The sequence below is a fragment of the Anoplopoma fimbria genome, chromosome 9, assembly GCF_027596085.1.
Source record: "Anoplopoma fimbria isolate UVic2021 breed Golden Eagle Sablefish chromosome 9, Afim_UVic_2022, whole genome shotgun sequence".
NCBI classification, from domain to species: domain Eukaryota; kingdom Metazoa; phylum Chordata; class Actinopteri; order Perciformes; family Anoplopomatidae; genus Anoplopoma; species Anoplopoma fimbria.
In genome coordinates, this window is record NC_072457.1 from 15,553,085 (window position 1) to 15,560,393 (window position 7,309).

Below are 7,309 nucleotides of genomic sequence, written 5' to 3' on the forward strand. Positions count from 1 at the left end.
TTTAGCCAATCCAACCTGCTTGACAGGTGCAGCTGTGCAGGTATGCCTTTTTCAAACAGTCTCTACCTCTCTCTCTGCCCATACCTCTGCAGCACACCGACACTCCTCACTGCTCTTTCACTCACTAAACAAGGCCAAATGACATAACTGATGCATAACTTACATGTGAAACAGGCCAAAAGTAACAAAAGGAAAAACTGTGCAGAATAAATGTTTAAAAGATAAATTGGATTTAAAAAGTCTTCCTCACATCCTCTTTCTCTCTCCACACTGATGGAAGGAGTGCACAGGTGTTTTCACTTATCTAATTCATTAAATCTCTTCTCATGACTGTGTGTACCAGTGTGTAAGCAATCACCTTAAACAGGCCCTATTATGCTATTTTCCGAGTGCATATTTTTAACTCAAGTTACAGTTCGAACATGTTTACATGCGTTAATGCTCATAATCCTCCTTGTTTTTCTCATCCTGGCTGTCCTGCAGCACCTCTTCTCACCCTCTCTCTGAAACGCTCCGTTGTAGCTCCTCCCTGTTGTGATTGGTCAACGTTTTCAGTTTATGTTATTTTTAATGTGTTAACTCATAACTCATCCTGTCTCAAAGCGATGCAGAAAAACTGGTTCATGCATTTGTTACCTCTAGACTAGATTACTGTAACTCCTTATTATCAGGCTGCTCTAATAGGTCTCTTAGATCTTTACAGTTGATCCAGAATGCTGCAGAAAAGAGATCATATTACTCCAGTGTTAGCTTCTCTGCACTGGCTCCCTGTTAAATCAAGAATAGAATTTATAATTCTTTTACTTACCTACAAAGCTCTAACTGGCCAGGCACCGTCTTATCTTAAGGAACTTATAGTTCCATATTACCCAACTAGAAAGCTGCGCTCAATCAATGCAGGGTTACTTGTGGTTCCTAGAGTATATAAAAGTAGGATGGGAGCCAGAGCCTTCAGTTATCAAGCTCCTCTTCTGTGGAACCAGGTTCCAGTTTCAGTCCGGGGGGCAGACACACTCACCACTTTCAAGAGCAGGCCTTCCTTTTTGATAGCGCTTATAGTTAGGGCTGGTTCAGGTTCGCCTTGGTCCAGCCCCTAGATATGCTGCTATATGCCTAGACAGCCGGGGGACTACCTAGGATACGCTGAGCTCCTCTCTCCTCTTCTCTCCCTCCATCTTTATGTATTAATCTCCTATTTATGCACATTACTGATTCCCAGGAATCGGGGTTATATTTGGACTGTCATCGTGCCACCTGCTGAGGCCCTGCTGACACCCACTACTACTACCACTATCATTATTAGTCACATTACTATTATTATTGCCTGTACTATTACGCTTATTGACTTGCTTGTACCCTGGAGTCTTTGTGCTTTCTCGCTTCGCAGGCTCCTATAAATCGTGGCTGTACCTGGACCGTGGCCGTGCATCCTGCTACGGCCCTGCTGACACCCACTGCTACCACCATTATTATTACTAGTCACATTACTATTACTATTACCTGTACCATTATGCATATTAGCTTTACTTCCACCCTGAAGCCTTTTTGCTTTCTCGCTCTGCAGGATTCCATGAATCGTTGTGGTACCTGGACCGTAGTCGTGCCTCCTGCTGTGAGCCGACTGACACCCACTGCTACTTCGATTATTATTATTATTATTATTAGTCACATTACTATTACGATTCCCTATTTCATAATTATAATTCTACTATAATAATTGCTGCTGTTATTATAAGTAGTCTTATTATATGAATCATTTATGTCATATACATTGAATGTGTTGTATCTCTGTTATGTTGTTCATCTGTACACATGACATCTATTGCATTCTGTCCATCCTGGGAGAAGGATCCCTCCTCTGTCGTTCTCCCATAGTTTCTTCCTTTTTTCTCCCTTATATTACTCCACTGCTCATAGTAATATAATCAGCAACATAAAACTAAATTTGGATGAAAACAAGCTCTCAAATCCCGTCCTCTTAGACCTAAGCATTTGATACCATGACAAAGAAATCTAAATCCTCCATCTGGAAAAGTTGGTTGGTCCCTGTGAGTTAAACTGGTTCAAGACATAAATCAGAGGGAGAAGTTTGAATCAGTCTTGGAGAAACAGGACATCTGTTTTGAGGTTGCACAATGCTGTTTTATAATCTGGGGAAATTATTCTGACGTTAGAAGAGTCAGATCTGAGTTTAAATCCCACAGCAACAAGGTGAAGAAAATGTCATTTTTCTACCTGAGAAACAAAGCTAAAGTACGACCATTTATTAATCAGACAGATGCTGATAACTGATTCAAATGTTACACCAAGTTGACTCTATAACTTTAATACACTTTTTACTGGCCCCGCTAAAAAAACAAAGACTTCAGTTTATTCAAAACTCTGCAGCCCCCCTGTTAACCAGAACCAGGACAGAAGAGCACATTAGTCCAGTTCTAGCTGCTCTGAACTGGCACCCACAGGTGGGTCGCACAAGACTTTATCTAAGAGTTTAGCTAAATAAATTAGCCAAATGTCTTCCACTGTCTTTTATTTAACATTGATATCTGCAGTACACCTTGGAGCCCCATGAGGGAGCCTGAATGTTTGTAACTGAAAAATGTATTCTACCTACAGCACTGAATCTAATATGAAAGGCTAGCGTACATTCTGTTAGTTTTACTGATGATCAAATGAAGATATCCTTTTAAATCTGCGTACATGCTTTTATTTTGTCTCATTATTAAGTATTTCACATGTTTAACATTTCAATTGCACATGCATAAAACAAACCTGCGATTTATCAAACAAATATTTCTTTGAAATTTCTGGTTTACCTGTTCAAGATAATATAAGGTGATAAGGTGATGTGGTAATGGCTCTACAAATGGTCAAATTCACTCTTCTTATGATTTATGGATAAGGCCCGTTATGAACTGGGCTGTGATGATGTTGTTTTTAAAAGTGAAACACAGAAAAACACGGTGGGACACACTGTTCTAAACAGCAAACACAACGATTCGACGTTTCAGGTCACTATAGACTAATGAAAACATAGTCATGTATCCAAAAAGCCAATAGATGCCCCAAATCCTTCACACTGGACCTCTAACGTCCTCCTGCTTATACACAAAGCCCTAAACATGCTAAGACCAAGCTATATTTCCAAACCGCTCTAAACTTTTTGCCACTGTGATCCTCTGCTGCTGCTTTATTGGAGGTTCCCAGCAACAATCCCAATAAAATCATGAATGCAGCCTTTGTCATTTACACGCCAAAGCTATGGAACACACTATCAGTAGATATCAGGGAAGCCATCTTACTTCATACTTTTAAAGGAAAGCTAAAAATGTATCTCTCCATTCTCTTTAGCCTTTAACTAGCTATGCCTTTCCTGATAAAGGCCTGGAAGTCTTGTTTGCACTTTTTCACTACTTCTTTATGCACTTCTTTTTAAATGTTGTATTTTACTTGATTTTATGCATTATATATATTTTATTACATTGTTTATTTTACTATTAGTTTTATTTTGCATTAATTATGTCAATCTATCCTTGTTTTTATGTTCATCATATATTTATTTTCATGTGAAGCACTCGATGCATCTCAATTCATTATTTTAAAGCACTTGGAGCTGGAGCTTCATATCTATAAAAGTTGCCAATACAAATGAGGATTATTATTATTATCATTATTATTATTATTATTATTATTATTATTATTATTATTATTATTATTATCATTATTATCATTATTATTATTATTATTATTATTATTATTATTATTATTATCATTCTCAACTGCAAATTAAAACTACCATTTTTCTTATATTGTGTGTCTAAACACACACACACACACACACACACACACACACACACACACACACACACACACACACACACACACACACACAGACACACACACATACAAACACCCACACACACACACAAAAACACACACAAACACAAACACAAACACAAACACACACACACACACACAGTCACAAACGCACGCACGCACACACACGCACGCACACACACACACACACACACACACACACACACACACACACACATACAAACACCCACACACACACAAACACACACACACACACACACAAAAACACACACAAACAAACACACACACACAGTCACAAACGCACACGCACACACACACACACACACACACACACACACACACACACACACACACACACACACACACACACACACACACACACACACACACACACACACACACACACTCACACCCTGTATAGGATATTGGCTCTTATCCCTTGCTGTTACATGGCAGCTCTCCAGCCCTGCTGAGGAACAGAAAACCCTGCGTTGAACTTCCAACAGTGGACAATATGAACACTGAGGGCAACCAAACAGCATTATCAGCTCTCAAGAGGAAAGGCACTGTAATGAACGGAACCAGATTGAAAACCAGCACCACCAACATTAAAGAGATGATCTTGACAGCTGTCTTCTTCTGCTGGTTCCCCTCGTTCTTCTTGTGAGCCTCTTTACTTCCTGGGCTGGGCCTCATAAGGATCCTGAGAATGGACAGACTGCAGAAGACTTCAATGAAGAGGACAGGGGCCATGAGACAAATGGAAAACATAATGGGACCCTCTGGTAGGAAGATATGCATGAGTCCAGTCCCTACCAATCAGCAAACAGAAAACAATGGAGACTGCGTATGAACTCACAGGGTAGGATCATTTACATATTATGAGATATATTGATATTTTTGTAGTAAATATATATATATTTTTCTTTGCTTACATATAACGACCAACCAAACAGGAGCAAGACACGCACCCCTATACCTTACTGCTTTGTATCTAAAGAAGAAGAAGAACACGAAGAACAAGAAGAAGAAAGAGGAAAAGAAGAGGAAGAAGAGTGAGGAGAAGAAGGAGAACAGGGCAGGATTACTGTGATGATAACTTAATAATTCAGTGTTCAGAGATGTCATCATTAGGCCTAAACTAACATGACTCATACAGCAACTATCACCAAGCTACCCTTAACAAACTGTCACCAGTCACCAGTAGAAGACTGTGGTTGTACTGGTCACCTCCCAGTGACTGACCCTGAAGACACGCCCGGCGGTCAGGTCAAAACATTTTTTTACAGTACATAAAACATACATAACAGCAATTCCTAAATAATAATTTGAGGATTATTATAGGATTTATTGTTAACTTACTTGAGAACAGATACAAACTGTATCATTTGTTCATAGCTATCAGGAGATCTGCATATTGACCTGTTACTTGAAGGTGAGATGTGTAATACCCGGGCAGCTGCTCTAAACAAATAGAGGTCGACATTTTACCTCAACTGGCTCCACACAATTAATGCTTACAGTCATAAGTAATATACATTTTTAAAAAGCCAAATACAAACCAACAGCAGGGAAGAACTTAAAAAAATCAGACTAACCTGCTGAAACTCTGAGAGCAGGTCGAAATAACTGTGCTGTCTCATAATCTTAATAAATGTCGTGGGCCTACAGTTTACATGAGCCACTGTGTGTTTACTGTGCTACTAACTGGAGCTGTACGGTTCGTGCATGTTCGATGGTTTGTTTGATGGATTAAATCCGAAGTGGCAAACTCATATTTTTGTTATTTTGGTCCACCAGAAGGATTTTTTTAAATGTGTGACCTGGGTTCACTTTAAATGAGGTTGATGGAGCTCTACTGGTCTTTAACGTTTCAGTTACCTGATGAACACCATAGGATGAATGACAGCCAGGTAGCGATCCACACAGACGTGGCACTCGAACAGGGCTTTTCCCATCACAGCCATAGCATGATAGAATTGTGTGAGAGGTCCAAGAGCAGGTACATTGCAATATGTTTTGATCAGCGAAAGAAAAAAACACATGGAACACACAGTTTCCATGGTTACCAGGTTGAGAGTTAAAAGTTCTGATTCGATTAGACAGTTGATGGGAACGGCAATCATGTGGTCGACTGAGCCAGTGAAAACATAAAAGAAGTTAAAATGCCAATGAGGCACTGAGGATTCATTGGCCATCTCTCCTTTTCTTTTTCTGAAGACCAAGTATCTAAAATAAAAAGCAGAGGACTCTTATATTCAAGAAACAAGAGTCAGTTTGTATTTTTGTATATAAAGATCATATATATACAGTACCAGTCAAAAGTTTGGACACACCTTCTCATTCAATGGTTTTTCTTTATTTTTATACATTGTAGATCCAAACTATGAAGGAACACATATGGAATGATGTGGTAAACAAACAAATGCTCAACAAACCAGAATATGTTTTATATTTTAGATTCTTCAAAGTAGTTGAATGAGAAGGTGTCCAAACCTTTGACTGGTACTGTATATATATTTTTTCAAGAAATGTCTGCAGATTTGTATAAGCATACAGTATATCATGAGTTTGTGACAATGGTGAAACACTTTGAAAAAAGGACTTCAAATACGTATTTTTTAAATGAATTAACTCATTTTATCAGAACAGAAATGGCTGAAGTTATCATCTTCTCATCTTTTAACTTCACAGTTTAAACACATTCTAATAATTACAATAATAACAGTAATAATAATAATAATAATAATAATAATAATAAAAATACTACCTGTTGGACATAGGTGTCTCTCCTGTGTTCAGTAGCTTGTAGCTGTTTCTATTTCAAATCATTATAAGTAGTGTAATTCCAACCATGACACGTTGCATGCCTGATTATTTGACTAATGGCTCATTTGTCCTCACTCTGCCTTGTGGGCGCCTCGTGTGGCTCCAAACAAAACATGACAGAAGTCAGTTCTCAATAGGCAAATCATGACACGTGTTGTTTTCTGTCACGTTGTCATTGTCAATCATCTGAACCTTGACTTATTAAACAACCAGAGAAAAGTTCAAATTGATACCAATTATTGTTTGTAAGTCGATGTGTTCTTGTTTCCGTTGACGTTACCAGTACAGTAACTGTACTTAACACAATGTGACGGTGCGTGTAATGGAGTACTTGCTCTTTTAGACCATTGATAAAAATCAGTTACAAGTCATCAATAATGCATTAGTTAATGATAACTTGTAAAATGTCCACATATTAAATGCTCAGTTATATGAATAACACATTTTACAAGATGTACACTTTATTTTATCAACTATTTTAGCATTTATAAACTCAATATAAACAATGAATAACTATGTAACAATTCATAATAAATATTTATAGTTTAGTTATGATAATTACAGTATCTCTATACTTACAGTGACTCTTAAAATTGAATTGAGACAATTACATTAGAAAAACAAGACCAAACAACCTTCGATG